The sequence below is a fragment of the Neovison vison genome, chromosome 5 (assembly GCF_020171115.1).
Source record: "Neovison vison isolate M4711 chromosome 5, ASM_NN_V1, whole genome shotgun sequence".
In the NCBI taxonomy this organism is placed as follows: domain Eukaryota; kingdom Metazoa; phylum Chordata; class Mammalia; order Carnivora; family Mustelidae; genus Neogale; species Neogale vison.
Genome location: NC_058095.1, coordinates 161014731 through 161036201, shown reverse-complemented (window position 1 = coordinate 161036201; position 21471 = coordinate 161014731).

The window sequence follows — 21471 nt, the reverse complement described above, 5'->3', positions numbered from 1 at the left end:
TTGATATAACTTAGGAAACTATTCCTCAGCTGGAAATGCACCAAAGAAAACCTTTCTAAGAAAGACTTTTTTTTTTTTTTTTTTGAGAAAGAAACGGAAATTTTCTGAAAGCCTATTAAAACACTCAGTGTGAAATAATAGAAAAAATTAAAGGATGCATCATAAAATAATGCAGACTACAAAATCAGCAGGTTATAACAGAAAAGGAAAAATACCACCTCAGTCATGTTAATAAAATGAGAAGTGAAATTAAACACTATAAATAAGATTTCCTATAGTCTTTAAAAAGGAAATGTTTCAAAGGGAGCCATTTTTTCTGAGGCCCGTTTCAAATGAGTCCTCTTTCAATGAAATGCTGTCGTTCTGCAGCCCAGTCTGGCGTGGGGTCGTGACATGTGGGTGCTGGGCAGTGGTATGGTAGAAAGAATGGGGGTTTTTGAAGGAAAATGAAATCCGGTTCAGTTCCTAGTCCTATTTAGCGTTATACAGCCTTAGACTATGACTTTATCCCCAGGATCTTGGATTTGCTGTCTGTGAGTTCCACAAGGACCATTTAGGCTAGCAGTGAGAGCATGGATTTTAGAAGTGGGCAGATCGGAGTTGGAATCTGCCATTATGACCCTGTGGGTGAGCAGGTTATCCACCACAGAAGCCCGTCTCCTGGTCTGTGAGACGGATACTAATATACATCCACCTCTCGTGTTTGCTGGGATGGCATAAGCTAACTGGAAGTGTTTGATTCAGCACCTGGAACATAGTAAGTGCTCAATAAATCAGGCTCAGTGTGACATTGGGGATAGTGGCAGGAAAGATTAAGTAATACACTAACACAAAGCTCTTAAAATCTGGGAAGTTGTAGGTAAACAGGAATTCTCTTTCCTCGTCCTACTATTTTTGAGGAAGACATAAGGTCCTTAATGGCAAAAGCCAGCAGTTACCATAGCGTGTATTACATAAAGATATTTAATTAGTATCTGTTAAGTGCATGACCAGTTGAATAACCTCACACACGCTCCATTTATGATTGTAGAGTATCTTGGAGTGCCTGATCATTCTGTGTCTTCCTTACCGCCTTTGAAAAGTGGTGCAACACCATGAACCAAGTATCACTACTGTATTTTCCCCATTTTTCAAACATGGATAGGGTTCCAAAAAGTTAGCATGTGCGTGTCCTAACTGAGTGGCACAGCTGGTTAGTGGATCCGGTGTTGATACCAATTCTATGTACTTTCTGTGATCACACACAGATTTTGGGGACGTTCGAGAATTTTGTAGAGAAGTTGTTGCTCACACATAAGAAACAGACTTCTTATAGGAACACGCCAAACTCCCCCAAAAAGGTAGTTCTGGGAAACACACAGCATCGACAGCTCTGTGTCTCCCTTTACAGGAGACCCTACAGCTCCTCAGCCCACGGACACCTTCCTGGGAACATTTCCAAAGATGTGGACCAAACCTAGCGTGATTCTGCTCACTTTGCACAAAACTGGACAGAACAAAACACGGGACCTGGATGTTCCTTTCATCGACGTCAGGCCCAAATTTCAAACTTGGCATCTAAAGTCAAACAAACGTTATGGGGCCAAAAAAGCGGAAAGGGATGGAAAGAGGATATGAAACATAAATGCTTCTATTTACTGAGAAGGCAATGCTCCCATTTCCTGAAATTGAACCAGAAAGAGCAGACAGGGATGTTCTCTCTCCTTCCTTCTCTCTCCTTTGTTTATTAACCTTTTTTTTTTTTTTTTTTTTTTATGTTAAGTCAATTTGCAGAATTCCTGTCTCCTGACTCCCCACTTTCCTTCCTGTCTTAAGCTCTGAGGATTAATGTAGCTGGGGATCAGATGTGGGTGACCAAGGACCACAGGTGGCTTTTGCTTGTAAACAAAAAGCTAAGGTGGTTTTGTTGTTTATATGGAAGTCATTGAGCAGAGTGGTGGGTGGATTAACTAGAAACTCTTCTTCCTGGGAAAGGTCAGACTTGTGCGAATAGGGAGGGCTCCTTGCAAGCTTACTCTCACTGCCTAGAAAACTCCGCACCTGCCCGCCCTCACATCTCCTGGGATACAGGTCATCACCCCCATTTTATTAAAGGTAATTAATAATTACGTTATGGTGACTGCCTCTCTGATCTTCTTAAAATGGAAACACCCACGAGGGGAACAGCGGGGCAAAAAGATCTGGGATTTGGAGAATATGTGAGAAAAATCTTTGAATTAATTTCAAATGAGGTAATTATTGCCCTAAATAAATGGTATGGTCTAGAGTACAGGGAACAAATTTTTCAGCTTGCTTGAGGTCCATTCTGTGACGAGGCAGTACAATTATCCTGCAAGTGAGATGCCAGGAGTCTGATGAGGGGAAACAGGAAAATTGAGAGCACCTTTCCAGCTCAAGCAGGAATACAGCTGGCTTTTGAGTGGCAGGTGGCAGGTGGGAAGAAGGTGCACTTGACCAAGACCGAGGCCGAAGTCAAATGGGCTTTCTTTTGATCAGCTCCGTGGCTTTGGAGAGCTTATTCGATCTCTTCTGCTTCCTGGGTAGGTTGTAGGGTTTGTAACAACACAGGTCATAGTAAGCAGAAGCTCTCCGTTGAATCTGGGCACACCTCTCAGGTTAGTTGTGCCTCAGAGAGCGTCGTCATGTCCCGCTGCAGAAGGGGATGCGTCTAGGTCATCCGTCCCATCGGATTTGCCGTTCCCAGGTTGTGTGGCTGTGCAGTCAGCACGGGATGCCACGCGCTCCAGCCGCTGGTTTGGCCGAGTAGTCGTGAACCGAGCTGAACAGAGTAGTCATGAACTGAGCTGAATGGAACTCAAGGAACTCACTCCGAGCGCTCAGATCCGCCGCTGTCGGACACTTTCCACTCAACCAGCGGAGGCAGGCAGAGGTGTCTTCGGAAACTTAATCAATCACTCGCCTGTGAACCTTGATCCAATGCACTGTCTAATTGCCTAGCGGGGTCCTGAGACAGCATGCGGATAATGGCAGTGATGCCAAGGACGGCCCGAGATAGTCAATAACGTGCAAAGAGCCAAGTGTTAGTGAGCGACAGAGAGCACAACATACTGTGCCATGATGATAGAATCGAGCGTGTTTTCATGCCACTAGATCAATTAGGAAGAAAAATGAAAGCGTACTTATAAATGAACAAATGATACGTAGGAGAGCTTTCTGCTCTCAGCCTTGATCCTGCAACCTGGTGGAAGGGGCGTTCTGCAGAGACCGTCCTGGGGCTGCCCCAGAGGGCCTCCCTGAGGATGGCCGGGCACAGCTGAAGCTGACGCTAGGAGATCAAAGGAGACCCGGGGGTGAAACAAGACGGCCTTCTGTTAGTGTCTGCCTTCCCAGGGCCGAGAGGATGAACAAAAACCGCGGCCTACACAAAAGCACTACTATCCACCAGCACTCCGAAGACCCTGAGTCCGCGAGTCCCCTGGAACCGAAACTTCTCAGGGGTCTTAGATAAAAAACACCACTAAAATCCCTTCTCACGTGTCTTTCTGTCCGAGCCAGCTCCTCTGAAACGGAAACGAGGAATTCTGTGTGCAGAAGGATTGTCTGGGTGTGTGCTGAAGAACACCCAAGTCTGAGGTCCGGCGGTAATTTATCCGCAAACCTGTGTACGGACTCCCGCTTCCTGCCTCTCTCTCTCCCTCCTTAAGTTCTCAACGGGAAGGAATTAATTTTGTTGAGGAGAAGGTAATTCCAACATCCCAGGCCCTGTTTCAGGAGAAGGCAGGGTCTCTCTCTGCGCACGGAGGGCACCTGCTAACTCCTGAGTGCTGAGACTCCCGTCTCCCCCGAAAGGTGGCTGAGCAGGTGGAAGACCCCCCACCTTTCTTCTAGAACTCACTGCGTTCTGCTCCTCAGCTCCAGTAGCTCTCTCCTAGACCTTGGCGGCTAAATAGCGACATTTTCCATCTGTGGCAACCGGATAAATTCTCTCGAATCCTCGGATTTTTCTGGGAAAACGTTTTGAGTCTTCTCGATTCTGCAACTCTGATTCTCAACCTTGAACATCACTGTTAAAATAGGAATTCCTTGAATTTATGATGTAACGATGGGGTTCCGGGAGTCAAGAGGTAGCCACAGAACCTGCGTCTTTATAAACCCTCCAGACGAGGGTCATCCAGGATGTCTGCACGACACGCGCACAAATGACTCTCCTGCCACGCTTGCCGGGGCTGGCATCTCTCGCCTCCTGTTCTTGACGATCTGTGTGCAGTATCGGATTTTGCGCCGCCTCGTGTGGCCTTCCAGAAGCCGAGCTCTCAGCGGCAGGCTCTCTGCGAGGCTTCTCTGACTCCGTTGTACTTTTGGTTCTGGTCATGTCTGGCAGACCGAGCTGATACTCCACAATAAAGTTTTGCGTTTTCTGTCCTGTCATATAGATAAGACAGAGAACAGGAAAAAAAAAAAAAATGGAAGGTAACCAGGTTTTTGTGATCGTTCTTTGTCTCTTCCTGTCGTCTGTCCTCATTCATAGAAGCAAATATCCACCAAAATGCATACAAGCAGTTCCGGAGGAGAAGAGATATCCAGAGAACACAGGTAAGCTGGGCAAATACTAGAATATATATTTGGAAGTAGTGGATGCAGGCCAATTGCCCTGAATTGATTCTTTTAAAAATTCAAAAATAGGTCAGTGAGTGGGATGTGCGATCTCCCCTCCTGTAGCCAGCTTTAATTGACCTTTTCTTGTTGTCTCTGTCCAGGGGCAGTTATCAACGAGAGGCTTGTTCATTCTATGGAGTTCTTTTACTTTCTCTCTCCTCTTGCCTGCATGAGGAAGTGACTCCCGTGTCCCACTCCTGGGATGGACCGGCAGGCTGCCCCTCCTGGGAACACCGTGATTCTGTCTAGGGCCTTGACATCTGTGCTTTGCAAAAGATAGGGACTGGTTAAATATTAACTCGTGTTCATTTGATATATATAGCACAAGTCTTTATACCTTTTATTGATTGTGAAGACTAATAAATAATTGTGGGTAATAATTATATCACAGAAACTGTTATACATTTTTTAGGAACTTAAATAATGTTCTCAATCAGCCAATAATGTTTAATTCATGTAAGATACATTTACTACACTGACTGATTTTAAAAGAATCATCCGTCTCTCCAATACTAATTGAAATGAGGACATTTAGGCTGGAAAACCCGTTCTGAGCGCTCTGCTGTTTGCCCCAGCACTTTTCCCCGTGGTTGCATGTTCCCTTTGGGCACTGGAGTCTCACACTGCACGAGATTACAAGGCCTTATTCTTCATCTGCATTTTTACCCTTGCTCTACTCCAAATTAAGTCAATTCTTTGGTATTCCTAATTCGTCGCCTAACTACCAACTAACTGCCGGTGAAGGTAGATCATGAGAATTCTCAATGTTCCTTGCTTTTAAAACTATTAAAAACCTGTGTGATACTCCTTTGGTCTGTTTTCATTTTCACAGAGAGCTCATAAGGATCAAGAATGCATAAAACCGAAGTAGTTGGCTCTCACACAGTGAGATTTCAGAAATTATACTTTGCCAGGGTAATGGCAAATATCAAATTATACCTTGAAGATATCGATGCTGCCTGCTTTTATGCAAAGTTCCATGTACGATATTAGCCTATATGCAAATTAGGCTAATCTTAGCCTACATCTAAAAATTTGTACCCATGTCAATTAAACATGCACTAGGAGTGGGACACCTGGGTGGCTCATTTGGTTAAATGTCAAGCTCTTGATTTTGGCTCAGGTCATGATCTCGGGTTGTGAGTTCAAGGCCCTCCATGGGGGCTCTGCTCTGATGGCAAGAGGGCTTGAGATTCTCTCTCTCCTTCTCCCTTTGCCACTCCCACTGCTTGCACATGGGCTTACTCTCTTAAAAAAAATACACACACACACACACACATATATGTGTATATATATATGTATACACACACACACTCACTAAGAGTGGTTTTTGGCTTAAGCGTGATCTCTTTTTCTTTCAGGTATTTTAAAAATATATTTTCTGTTCCTTTTTAAACCATCACTGTCATCCATGGGAAAGGTCTAGAATGATCTGTGTGATCATATGACTCACATTTAGCTTGATGTAGATCACGTGGCTACATGTAGAAATATTTGTAGAAGTACATACATGCACAAGCCAGTACACAGGCATTTCTTTTCTTGCTCTGTGGGCTGATGGGGACTAGAAGCAATGGCATCAGCACGCAAGTGCACCAGCTCCCAGGATGGCCCTCTAATTCTGTTCTCTAAGGAATGGAACCAGGGCTCCTGGGAGCAATGGCCGATTTGGAGACTTAGGAAGGACAGTACAAGATGATTCTGGAGCATTTTGAATTGTCAGGAGGTATGGATGTACTTGAGAAAAAAACCAGGTCCACATTAACGGGGTACATCAAAGGGACGTAAAAGCCAACTGGGAGAGCCAAATAGCTCAACTGCAACAATTTGAACAGCAAAGTATCCATAGTGCTATTAATTATAACCCAAAGAATAAAATAAATATGCATGAATCCACATGGCTATAAATAAATAGTTGAATAAATTCATAAGTGGGGAAAAAGACAATTCGCCATGCAGAAGAAATTCTAAATAATTTGTTTCATGACCCCCTCCTCCTTCAAGGAGGCTGAGCATAATTTCCTAAAACATGGGCTGCTCATGGGGCTTCCTTCTAAAGAGCATTTTGTGGGAAGGGGTTTTAGAAAAGAATAACTTTAAGGATGCCTCAGTGGCTCCATTGGATAAGCATCCAATTCTTGGTTTTGGCTCAGGTCACGATCTCAGGGTCCCAAGATCAAGCTCGGTGTGCAGCATGGCGTCTACCTGAGATTCTCTCTCCCCCACTCCCTCCCACTCTAACCCTCCTCTTGTTCTTTCTCTCTCTCTCTCTTTCTCAAATAAATAAATCTGTAAAATCTTAAAAACATACTAGGAGTAGGGAATTTGGGTAAATTGGAAGGGGAGGTGAACCATGAGAGACTATGGACTCTGAAAAACAATCTGAGGGGTTTGAAGTGGCGGGGGGGCGGGGTGGGAGGTTGGGGTACCAGGTGGTGGGTATTATAGAGGGCACGGCTTGCATGGAGCACTGGGTGTGGTGAAAAAATAATGAATAATGTTTTTCTGAAAATAAATAAATTGAAAAATAAATAAATAAATTTCAGATAAAAAAATAAATAAATAAATTTAGAAAAAAAAAACTAAAAAAAAAAAAACTTTTATCTCAGCCGTGCGGTTAAGGTCAACACCAAGTATCCTTAATATGATGTGATAAAAAATACAACTACTTGTCTCTTCCTTCTCCCCCAAGCACACAATCCCAGTCTAGTTATGGGGGAAAAAAATCAGATAAATCCTAGTTGAAGGACAAACTACTATATAGCCAACCAGTGCTCATCAAGAACAGTCAAAGTAGAGAGTGTCAATTATCATATGGTTTCACTTATTTGTGGAGCATAACAAATAACACAGAGGACATGGGGAGATGGAGAGGAGAAGGGAGTTGGGGGAAATTGGAGGGGGAGACAAACCATGAGAGACTATGGACTCTGAAAAACAACCTGAGGGTTTTGAAGGGGTGGGGGGTTAGGGGAGCCAGGTGGTGGGTATTATGGAGGGCACACATTGCATGGCACACTGGGTGTAGTGCAAAAACAATGAATTCTGTTATGCTGAAAAGAAATAATAATAATAAAAAAAAACTGTCAAAGTCAGGTATTAAAGTCAAAGTATTAAAAAATATAAGTCTGAGAAACTGTCACAGTCAGGAGGCGTCAAAAGAGATAGGTTGACCAGTTATAAGGTGGTACCCTAGATGGGATCCCGGAACAGAAGAAAGGCCATTAGGTAAAATCTAAGCCAAGCAGAACAAACTTCGGGCTTCATTTAAAAATAATGTAACAACATTTGGTCATAATTGTAATAAATGTATCATACTAATATAACATGTTAATAGTGGGAGAAACTGAGTTTGGAGTATATGAGAGCTCTGTTCTAGCTTCTCAATTTCTCTGTAAATCTAAAACTACTCTAAAAAATAAAATTTATTTAAAAATGGCAAAAATATCCTTAAAATTTTCAAAATGGAGAAGAAGAATAGACTTTAGTCCATTCTTTCTCAACCATTAATAGAAAATTTGATTTCTTGTTCATTTGTGATTTTAACTCTTAAAACTTTCTAGAGAGAGCTTTAAATGTGGCATATTTTATATTCCCTTCCTTAACCTGGTACTGGTGTTCCAGGAGAGAGGGATTAGACCACCACAATATTATTACTTTTATGGACTCCTCTAAATAGGTTTTCAGGGTGTTTTTTTATTTGACACTTCCTTTTATTTTTGCTCTCTTAATTCTTTTGTTATAAACTTTTGAATCTCTTAACAGTATACTTAGCAATTTAAGCTTCACCAATTAGATAGGTATTGAAATTTTATCTCCTAGTTTCACAGCAATAAGTTAAGTGACACAAATTACATTAACTCATTTAGGAGACAAGGCATGATCATCTCCATAAACCAGAAGGTTTGAGATATATCTGAACAATGTAAAAGTTTCATCTTGTTATATTACACTAGTTTACTAAAACTCGTTTTGCATAGGCAGTTGAGACATTGTTTTTAAGAGAGACCAATAAAAATGCTTTTAATAAACTAAACTTATTACATATATGGTTAATGATTCTACTCTCCAGCATACATTTTTATATTATAAATGTTTTTCTATTAAAAAGTACAAAACAAGAATGCATTGTTTTTAATGCAGAATTATGAAAACATGTAGGAATCTATTTTTGGAAAGCATGCTTTATTTTGCTCTAATATGTTCACATGATACATACAAAATTAAAGTGTTTGATTTCTTTTCTCCTTCTGCCACCTCTTCTCCTCCCCCTCCTCCTCCTCCTCCTTCTCTTCCCCCTCCCCCTCCTCCTCCTCCTCCTCCTTCTCCTCCTCCTCCTTCTTCTTCTTCATGTGCTAAGAGTTAGGAGATTATGAGTATTTACTGATTACTCCCAGATTCCAATATCTGGTCTTAAATTCTGATACAATGGCCTGAAGGCATTTTTACTTAGATATCTCATTATCACTTCTAACACTTCTAGTGTTTTTAGAAAAATTTACACTCAGGCTGGCTTGCCTTCTTATTTATGTTATGAGTACCATTTTTCTCGTCTTATTTATGGTTTCTTTCTCCCGTTGTTTTTTTTTTTTTTTTAAGATTTTATTTATTTGTCAGAGAGAGAGAGAGAGGGAAAGAGAACACAATTCGGGGGTGGGGCAGGCAGAGGGAGAAATAAGCTCCCTACCGAACCAGGACCCTGATGTTGGCCTTGAAATCCCAGGACTCCCGGATCGTGACCTGAGCTGAAGGTAGATACCCAACCAACTGAACCACCCGGGCATCCCTACTTTCTCCCATTTTGAAAGCCATTCATTCATCATGGTTGCAAAGATATGATTTTGTGTTTTGTATTTCCGTATTTTTGTTTTGCATTTTTTGAGATCCCTTCTATCCTTCTTGAGCTGTGTCACTCTTTAAAGTCTTAGACCCCAGGACCTTGGACTTGCAACTAATTTTTTGGGGGAGGGGGCTTTTTCAGTATGTTTTGGATCTATGTACCAAATCCTAGATCCCTAAACATTCTTGTGTTGATTTCTGTGATGCGTCCACCTGGTCTTCTAGCCACACCCTCCTCTGACACTGAGAATCAGTATTTCCACTTCCTCTCTGCCCTCCAGTTGTCTCCCCTGGTTAGTGTCTTTGCTCTTTCAATTACTGCCTCCCCCCCTCCCCCGTTATTTTCTGGATCATCCATTTATCTCTTTATGCCAGGTTATTTCCTTAGCATAATACACTTCTCTAGTATCTCCTATTTTACAAAATTGTTCTCCTACACTATGTCTTCCTGACATGACTCTTCTGTGCCTCTACTCACCGTCCACTGTGCAATTTCTCAAGGGATTTGTTAAGCCTCACTGTCTCTATTCCTCCCTTCTCATTCCCATTCACAATTCAATTCACTTCAATTGGATTTCCTTCATCTCCGTTTTAGTGAAACTGATCTCACTAAAGTCATTAGTGACTTCCAAGTTCCTAGGTTCAAGTGAATACTTCTATATCCAATGTTTAAATTACTTAAGCCACATTTAACCAATTGACCTGTCTCTCTTCTTGTATTTTTGCTTGACCTGCATTTAGTTCACCCTTATTTAATTAGTATACCCTAATTTTACTTAAGGGGATCACCCAACCAGGACCACTCTGAGATACATGCATGAGGTTCACTACTCTGGGCTCTGTTGTTTAAAGAATACATAAACATCTCTATCACTTGAGACCCAGTGCTCATCACTGACCCAAGAGGAATCTGTATCCCAAACATCCGTTCGAATGCCTAACACCATTCAGGTTTCACATAAAATCTTTCCATGTCTCTTGCTCAGTATCCTTAAAAGATGACTGTGTCTATGTCATGAAATTTTGTGGTCATACCACTGCTGGTGTAGAGATACACAAAACGTTGGACTAGTCGAAGAGCTATATTTTCCCCGTAGTGCTGGATGCGTATTTTCTTCCTTCAATTTCTGTCCCCACACATGGTTCCAGAGGCATACTGTAATCGTATGGCACCCTTTATGTGTCAGTATGTTTTTGCATGAGGTAGTTGAGAAACATTTGTAAATTTCAACTATCCTTATTATTCAAATTTTAATGCATGTAGGTCCATATTTACCACATATGAGGCATGATACTTAATTCCTATTTTGGTAGATGGATTTTAAATTCTAAAACTGTCAGTACTCTTGTTTTTATCAATTTTGCTGAAGATTTAACTATTTTTTAGATTTAATTATTTTTAATGTGGATGAAGTTTAGCTTAGGTAAATGACTTAATATATTTTGATGTTAAAACTTACATTTTACCTTTTATGTTTTGAAGATAATTTTGAATACCTATGAAGAAAGATGACATTTAAAAACGTGAAAAAATTGTCTTCGTTCTTCAAATTTTATATACAAATACACATTTTTGATGAAAATTTACTTTAAATTTTTATGGTTGAATAGCTACATTTTCTTAAGTTTCATATCACTATAAAAATAAATTATGTGAAAATAATGATCATAATGATTAATTAGTATTTCTGAAATCGAAACAGAAAAATTATTTATGTGAATAACTATATAATAATCTATAAATTGTGTGTCTTAAAGTCATTATTCACCTAAACATCTCAATAATATGGTCTAGTAATCTTCTATGGCCAAATTTCAGCTAATTAAAATGATATTTTTACACATATTTCTGCATATGAAGGTATATTTGCTCCCATGTAGGAGCAAATAATATATTTTAATTAACAATTTATTACCTAGGTTTATCATTTTTAAGCACTTAAACGTATAGTTTGTAGGTCTTCATTTCTACTCTTCTCCAGGATTACACACTGATAAGACCATGAATAAGTTCTAGTTACTCTAGATCCCTAAAGTTTCAAAGTTTTCTCCAGTATTTCTTCAATTTTGTGTCCCTCAAAATACTTCCTCCAGCAATTAACTTTCATGAGTTTAACCTAATCTGTTTTTTGTTGTTTGAAATTAAGGAATCATTTTTGCCTTTAGCAAAACTAAATGCTCCTGGATTTTGTCTTATACCTTACTGGATGCTCTTCCCTATTCTTTTTTTTTTTTTTTAGACTCGATTCTGGGCCCTTTTCTTTAGCTGTAGTCTCATACTTATGAGATTTTTTTCTAGTCTTTTTTTTTTTTTTAAGATTTTATCTATATGTTTGACAGAGAGAGAGAGATCACAAGTAGGCAGAGAGGCAGGCACAGAGAGAGGAGGAAGCAGGCTCCCCACCGAGCAGAGAGCCCGATGCGGGGTTCAATTCCAGGACCCTGAGATCATGACCTGAGCCAAAGACAGAGGCTTAAACCACTGAGCCACCCAGGCACCCCAATTTTTTTTCTAGTCTTATGACCTTACATGCCCTCTAGTGCTGATGACTTGTACACTTACAACAACATTCTGGACTATCCTCTGATCTCCAGATTCGCAGTAGGTGGTCAGCCACTATGGTCAACCACATAGGTCAATCACTATGCAGTGAATGAACATGGACGCATTCATGAATACTGAAGGGAATGGGGAGATTGTTAGTATGAAATAGTAGCTGAAGTGGTTGGCTGTAAAACCTAGACACGAGATACTAGTATTCAAAGACTACGCAGTCAATACTGGATGATGCTGCATCAAGTGAAGCTTATGGACAGAGGAATATAAGCAGAGGCCTTTGAAATTGGTGATATGGCATTGAAGATGCGTGCATGTATAGAGTGAACGAAGTAGTGCAATGGGAAGCAGTGGCCCAGACGAGAGTATCAGATTTTAAAGTATTCAAGCACGTTTAGGTAAAGATGAGGAATTCAACATGTATATGACAGTAGGTTGCCTAAAGAAAGTAGCAGTGAAGGATGACAAGGATTTTGAAGCTAGATGTGTTGTAAGACATCTTCCCGAACCAGACACTTAGGATGATTGTGAGCTTTGCATCAACACCTTGGTGTGTGCAGGGCCAAGGCAAGGAAGTCGGCAAGATGACAAGAGCCCCTTATTAGAAGTACTGTGTCTGACAATAAGGAGTAAGAACAGTATCCCAAGAGCCAGTATTCCCACCTTTTGATCTCGGCATGAGGACTATAGGAGGAGAAAGAGCATAATAGTTAAATGAAGGAAAGGAGGGAAAAAGGCAGCAGGAGAGACAGGAGGGGGGAGACAAGGATGGAAACTCCGCAGTGATGCTGAAGTAAAGACTGTATGAATTAAAAATAACATAAGCTGCTAACAAATAAACTTCAAAATGCATAGTGACTCAAATGCAGTGGGAATTCAGTTTTCTCTCTAGTCCAGCTCCAGATGCATGATCGGGGCTTGGTTCCACATGGTTTTCTGAGGAATCAGGCTGATAGGGGGGCTTCCATCCTTAACTTCTAAGATGCCAACAGTAATTCCATCTAAATGACCAATGAGATTATAAAGGAGTGATCATGACTGGAAGGTATTTACAGTTTAGGGAGTCAGATTTACAAAAGTCACCCTTATTTCTGCTGACATTCTATTGACTACAACTCAGTCTCCCGTCTCAGCTAACTGCAAGGGACCCTGAACCATTGTGTGTCCAGGAGCAGAAGGAACCCTGGATCTGGATGAGCAAAGAGCAGTCTCCATGAAGGTCTTTGCCCTCTGAAGTTCAATAAATTAAATAAAAACTTGAGTAACATGCAGGGTTTTATTTTTCTTTTTCTCTCTCAATCCTTTAAAATATTCAGATGTTTAGTGGTTACTATTCAGATGAGTCAACATATTCTTTCTTCACTAACATGAGAGTGCTGTACAGCTATATTCTGAATTTGCATGTCTCTGTTATTCTCTCCAACTGGAAATCTGATTCCCAACTCCATCTGACTAAAATAACTTCCTATAAAAAGATCTAGGAATTCCCACAAGTACAGCACAGTCAAAACCTTTATTTAGTCTCTTTAAAATGGAAAACCATTTGGAAAATAAAAATTTCAGGATGAAACAGCATGCATAGACACCATAATTAAAACAAACATGAAAAAAAAAACAACAACAACAACAATGAAAAGCACTGGTCTTGGAAAATCCAGGAGGAGGAACATGCATCATTCAATGTTATCATCAGTATTGCCAATGGCTTTGAAGACACTTGCAAGCTCCTACATTATTCCTATAAGCCTAAGAATCAACAGTGTTCTAATGAGTCACATTGACTATTCGACTAATTGACTTCTCAGCAATCATAAAGGATGGTTTCCTTGGATTTCCTGGCATCTTGGCATTTTCCAATTTCCCATTTCTCTACCATCTCTGCTCACTCTTCTCTTTCTTCTTGTTCACTACACATGGAGAAGTTGCATTTCCTATACTCTTACCCTCTGCAATCCTATCTCCCTCCTATCTTCAAAAATCATCTCTTTTAGATGTTTCCTCCATTGATTCAACTCATGCCCACCATCTTAGATGTCCTTCCACCACCTGAAACTAAAACTGCTTGAGGTAAAGCTATTAACCACCACTCAACACCTCTCCTTCATTAATCCTACTCATGTTCCCTTCATTTTTGAAATCTGAGTTGTTTTCTGACAATGTACTTTCTCTGTAATTAATCACCAGTCAAATATAATGCTGATAATTCCATCTTTGTGATAGCTACCTCTCATATTTTACACTTATTGCCTTATTATCTCCTGCATGGGCAAGTGCAATAGCCTCTCAATTAACATTCTCATCTCTAAATCTCATATTCATGGCTCACGTTTTTTAATAAAATTAACCTAAATCATAGATATGATTTTGTCATCCCCATATTCAACAATTTACAGTATCTTCTCATTATTCTAATGACATAGAAGTCCAATAACTTTAATATACCATGAAAACTCCACTGAATTTTTGCCCCGAGTTTATCTCTTAAAGTATTTCTTTATTTCTACCTATTTCTTTTTCTTGTGCTTTATCCTTGAACTACTATGAAACTTTGATTTGTACCCTTAAGGAACTTTATGGCTCACTACCTCATAATACTGTTTAGATTGGATATAGGTAGAACACGCAATATTTTCACAGCAAAATCTTAAGCATGCACGTTTTCACAAGCTCATCTTTTCAAACTCATTTTTATTTTGAGGTTTCCCTCAATGGAAGACATTTTATGGAATTAATTAGGATTTGGCTCAATCTAATCTCCTTTCTCTCTAGGAATGAATGATCTATAATTCTGGAGTGGTTTTGTGTTTGTTTCTTGTTCTGTTTTTATAATAACAGTAGAAGGGGGTTGAATGTCTAATCTTGGGTTATGTGGACCTCACTGGCATCCCCATAAATGCCTTTGTCCCATCTGGCCCTTGTGAGCACCGACTCAGTTTACTCTGATTTCACAAACAGTCTGAACCATGGCCCACACTGTGATTTGTAAGCCAGTCCTTCCTCCTAACCCTCCGTGCTCTGCAAGGCTCTCACCCCCTGCCAACATGCATGCACTTCCTGGGAGCTGGGAAACATTGACTGCTTTCCAGGGGCATTCTGGGATACTAGTGAATTTTGTGGGGCCATTGTAGGACTCTCATGCCTGGATCCCACGCACAGCACCCCTGAAGTCCATGCACAGTCCGTCAGAGAGCTCTGAAAAGCTGCTGCTTCTCTCGTTCCACCTCCAAGTAGGAAGTAGGACAGTGTTCTTTTCTACTTTCCCATTCTAAAACCTATCTAGATCCTGATATCTCTCCCCTTGGCAAAATTCCTGTTGATGGGGCAGATGACAGGGAATCTATGGCACATACACACGCATTATGCTTGGAGTCCTTTTGCATCAGCACACCATGCTTCTGAAACCTTTCTTTCAGATGATGCTTCAGATTGATTCTTTTTCTTGTTGTATTATTCCTTCCTCGAGCTAGTCGCCTTGTAAGGCCTAGAGTGTTAACAAAAATGGGTTGGAGCTGTGGAGGAGACACAAGAGGTACTGCAGATGAAAAATACTCAGGTTAACTTTTCCAAACAACCTTCTTGAAAGGAAGGGTGTAATAAATATAGAGCCACAGATGTAGATTTAAACATCTAGTCTTTGGGAACCTCTGAGACTCTGGCATAAGACCTTAGGGATTTGAGAAATAGATTGAATTAATGAAAAATACAACATAGATCTTCCTACACATAATGGCATTTTTAGCCAAGTTGCTCCAAAGAATCCTAAAACTAAGTTAATTGAGTGGTTGCTCAGTGTTCTATTTTTATTTGATAAATAAAGCAGCTACTAAAATATTATGTTTCAAACCCTGGTAGGAGTTTGCCATTTAATTTGTTTCATTCACTTGTAAATGTTCACAACCTATCAGTAGGTGCTGAAATTTCTATAGCCTAGGTATAAAATGAAAGCTTTCAAAGTACTATTTTTCTCAGTGCCAGATATTAAAGTCTTAAATGGCCAATTCTAAGGATACTTGAACAGTGCTTACTGTTTTACAAATACTTTATATAACATGTAAAAAAATGACATTTATTAGCTCCCTGGTTATTTTTCTTTATGATTTTTAACAATGTAGTTCAGGATGGGAAGAAAGGGATTGCATTTGAAATCTAAAGTCTACAAATAATTAACTGGGGAAAAACCACTAACAAGAAGGTGAATGGGAGAAACAGAACAATGAAATTAAACCCTGATAGAGGGAGAGGTTTAAAGTACATTCAGAAAATCAAAGACTCTCTTTTCCTCTTTTATTGGTTATTTCATCTTGGAGGCCTAAAAATGCCATTTTCAAATTAATTGAGAAAAAAATCAAAACATTGGTGACTGTACTCTTAGAGGAATATGAGTCATAAGGATATTTGACTTCATAGTGATCAGCATTAAAAGTAACTTAACATTTTGTAGGAATAAGTGGCAAGAGAGAATTTGTTTTGTATGCAGTCATATCCATTCACTGGGTAACTAATTACTGAGCATCTAGTATGATCTGACTCGGTGATAAATGCTGACACAATCTTAAAAGTACATCGTGGAAACAGTTGAGTACAAGTGTCAGGTTATGAAACCCTTCAAATCTCCTATCTTATCATTTGTAAAAGGGAATGATGAGGAGGAAGATAAAACATGTCTCATTCACAAGCCCAATGCCTAAAAGACCAAGGTAGAACATACAGAGGTGCTTTGAAAACTGCTAATCAAAATACAATGTGATGTATTTCACATTTCCATGTAAGACTTTTTCCTTCCCATTCTGAATTTTGCCAACTTTGAAAATACCTAGCATGAGAGGGAAATATGTCATATGAGTTAATAGGAATTATTATTTGACTCAGATTACACTATTTCCACCCACTGAGTTCACTGAAGTCATTTTCATTTTCTTGACTTCTGAAGTCTCTGATGCTATGTGATATCTATCTACATTGAGCTGAATTGCACTTAGAAAATTATTTCTCTGTGCAACTCCAAGAGAGCTGGGTATCACGTGAGGCAGGTATTACTGTAAGGCGTTGTGACTCAAAAGGGAAAGCTGCTCATTATGTCAATTACATTTATGGGAAGCAGGGGAACCCAGTTTCCCATCCCTCCTGTGAATTCTTTCAGCAAATTAAATTATGGACACACAGGCTTGTTTAATTAGTGGAGTGCATTGCAACTTGAAATTGTATCATCTGTGCACAGAGAAATCACCATCTCATCGTCTTGGGAGTGTTTTCTGCTTGGCCTCGCATCATGGATGGCTCTCCCCAGCACTCAATTTTTGAGAGAAGAGAATCTCACGATTGTCATGTTTATACAGAACATCAACAATCTCTGATTCTAGCATTGTGCAATGTGCTGAGATGTTCAATAAATGTTCGATTAGAAAGAAATAGTCTGCAAAGATCATGGAGCATGTTCATGGTACAGATTTACAGATTGTCTTTGTATCAACCTCTAACTGCATTTTTTTTTAAACCAGCCAATAACTACAATGTTTTTATATGTCTGTGATACTGGGTTAGCTTGAAGCTTCTCACATGATTGTGTTGTATGGCTGAAGCTAATTAGAGTAGCAAAAATAATTTGAACAACTCTGAGATATTTCTGTTGCTAACTGTACAAAAATTGAGTTTATGTTTTAGACAAAGCACTTTCTTAGGCATCCTGGTCTATTAAGTTAAGATATAACCTTGGCAATTCACAGTTAACTAAGAGAGACTGAAATGTAAACATAAATTCCTGCAGGTCTATGTGTTCAGTACCTTAACAGAGGTTTTTGCAATGTGCCAGGGAAATACGAATACAAAAGCAATTATATCTATTCGAGAGAGTGATGGGCTAGTGGCAATAAGGCCCAGGAAAACCTGTATAGTAAAAATAATACTTCAGCTAAGAGAACAACTTAAGCCAAACCTTAGAAGTATAATAATTTAAAAAAAATGAATCCCATTTCTGAGAACATCAGCAGTCTGGTTTAGGCTGAGATTAGAGATGGAGCCACAGGGGCACTGGGATGGCTCAGTCAGTTAAAAGTCTGATTCTTGATTTCAGCTCAGGTCATGATCTCAGGGTTGTGAGATCAAGCCCCATGTCAGGTTCCTCGCTGGAACCTGCTTAGGATTCTGTCTCTCCCTCTTCCTATCCCTAGAGGGGATTCTGCAACTCCCTCTAAGGAAAAATAAAATAAAACAAAATAAAATAAAATAAAATAAAAGGAGCCACAAAGGAGCACTGGAAAAGTCTGAAGGCTCTGTTCCAGAATTCAAGTATTTCTGAGTGCCTCAAGCATCCATTTTTTTGTCCTCACAGTCTTTTGACAGATTACCTCTTTCCTCCTCGTGGTCAATGGTGTGGTTTGAGGAAGCTGACTTGTGGCCAACGGTGTGGTTTGAGGAAACTGACTGTTTCATGTTCAGCTGGAAGAACAAGTGGTCAAGAAAAGCCAGTTAGCACGTTTTCTTCATCAAGACACTATCAAGGGAGCAGGAGTAGGTCTGTGCAACCAGAACGAATCTCAGGGCACACCAGGAACTGAGACAAAGATGTTTGCATGAGGGTGAATGCAAGACTGCAAAGTACTAGTTGATTTTTTGTGGTCAAAAGCTGCTCTAGCCTCAGAATCAAAGCACAAACACCCAACAAAATAACCCTTCAGGGAAAGAATACAATGGGCACTTGAGATTAAGTGTCCTGAAATCAAGAAAGAAGCCTGAATTATTTGCTAATGACTAGTTGACTCTATTGGTTATGAATGTTGACTGGTAAAAACTGGTCTTTATTGAGAAAGAACAGGGGGCCCCCAAGAAACACTCCTGGGGAAAAGTGGCATTTAGGAATCAGATTCTGCATAAGGAGTGAGTTACAGAGCATTCCCATCTTCTAATTTATACTTTTTCTGTAATTATAGATTTTTAAAAATTTAGCACACATTTTCTTTGCAATGAAAATCAATATTTTTTTTCTGGGTCAGTTAAGAGAGAACGGTAGGTAAAAAAGTAGTATCTTGGTTGTGGAATACAAGGGGGGATGAGGGCATAGAGATGTAGAGTGATTACACTTCCCAAGCAGAGTTTGCTGGTGAGCTGGTGGGGCGGGGTGGGCAGCCAGCTGTCAGCGAAAACATGAAGGAAGAGAAAACAGGGAGGGCTCACTTCCAGAGAAAGAAACTTTTGTGAATGGCTGTACTTTCTTGTGATTTGAAGGATGGATAAAGAGGATTTAGACATTATTAGATGGGGGTAGAGAGAGGTGAAGAGAGATTTTCAGTCCTAAATTTGCTCCCTAATGACCAGACTCCATTCTGATAATCTGATTAGCCATCAGGCATTCACTTTCTTGTTGAACCTTATCTTTATCAAACAGTGCAGAGAGAGGGAAACACTTAGACTCTCATCTTGTAAACGTGTTTATGGTTTATAAAAACATTCCTCGAATGGATCCACGCATAAGTCAGCAGCTGTTAACCACAGGATGCTAGCTCTGTCAGAGTTAGATAATCTGAAGCTTTTGCTTTCCTAGAAAAAGCAATTAGATGTCCCACTTTGATCCTGTGAGAAACCAAGTCTAAAGCTTTATCTTGAGAATATAATTATGCATTTTCTTTAAAGATGTTCATTGCAGCCTTGTTTATCCCAGGAAAGACATGGGAGGAGAAGTTCCTGAATGGCAACAATAGTGGATGCGTTAAATGAATTATGGTGTAGTAATTTAATGGAATTTATGTGAGTAAATAGAAATAACGTAGGAAAACTGAAATGTGAAACATATTTGAGGTGTGTTGTTTTCATACTCTTAAGTTATCCAACTACGCTTCTGTGTGATATAGGTGTACATTTGCATATACATTTAGACACACACACATCCCTACATATTAATTTTAAAAGTTTTCTTTTTTTTCCTTCAAATCTCAAATACACAATGAAATGTTGACGCTTTATTTCTGGATGGGTGAGTTATGAGTGCTCTTCTCTTCCCTTATCTGTTTTCCAATTATTTCATAATGAACTAAGGAAACCTTGACAATAATAATAGAAAATCTGTTTCATAAGTCTCTTTTAAAGAAAACAATGCAAGTTTAGTCAACCATGCTCTTTCCTGAGTCAAAAGTGCCCACATTTGAGAGATTGCATCTCCACACCACTGGATGCGTACCATGGAGAAATGACGCCACTTTTCACTCCTCTGGATGCCCAGTGTCTCAGCTTTCTGAACCTACCTTGCAGCAAAGAAGAAGAAAGAACACAAAAGGCAAGAAGGAAGGAAGAAGAGATAGAAGGAAGGAAAGAAGGAAGGAATGAAGGAAGGTAGGTAGGAAAGAAGGGGGCAGATAATTGCTCCCCAAGACGTTGCTAGCTCTAGTGAGGCCAGCAGACCTAATTGTGTCCATGCGAATGCCCTCACTTGGGTCTTTGCATATGTAGTAGCAAGCAGGACTTAGAATTTACTGCATTGGTGTTGACAGCATCCATGGATCCATGGTCCAGAGACAGCACTCATGATGGTCTAGAGCCAGCCATGACTGCACCCTCCCTCAGTTGTCTCTGTACATGACCTTAATTTTTGTTATAGCTAACCATCTTTCTGGACCTGAGTCCTCGAATCTGATTTTTCAGGCTTCCTATTGATTCTCTGATTTATCTGTACCCCTATGATCCTTTTTTTTTTTCCCTGTCTCTGTTAACCAAGTTCATTTCTTTTGTTCCCAACAGTGGTACTGATTGACAAAAGGTTGGCCCTATGTGACAGGAATGTCAAGCTTGCATATTTAGATTTCTTGGGAATAGTGAGACATGAATTTCTAGTCTTGATAGAACAAGAAATTGCATAGGAATTTTTGTGACACATCTCATAGACTGAAAATGAATGATCATTAGATTTCTGAAGGATTAGAACTACAGAGTAACATATTTATTATCATTTTCAATCTGACTGTGCCCAGGGTATCAGCAGCTCTACAGAAATAGTGTTATGATCATAAACTAATAAAGTATCTTATAAACAAAATACAGTTGCAACATTAGTGTTGAACCCATGCCATCTGAAATTATTGAATGTGCATTTTTAAAATCACATATTTTTAAAGCACTATTTTTTGATTGAATATGTTTCTCATGATTTAAAAGAACTGTTTTTGATTTAGTATCCCTTTCATATTTCTTCAGAAATTTTACTATTTCCGAATCTCAATTACTTCACATGGACATCTGGATCAAGCCAATTACGGCATCTTTCTCATTCAGTACATAAGCAAGCATCCATAAAGAAGGGCATCTGCTGTTTGGTTAATTGCACTAATATCTGGGAGAATATGAAGTAATTTTACATTCTGGAACTAGTGTAACTCAAATAGAAATCTGAAATCGCCTTTCCCATCATCCTTTTCTGAATGCCTATTTATAGTCCAGAGTAATTGAAGAACAAACTTCAGTATATTGTTACC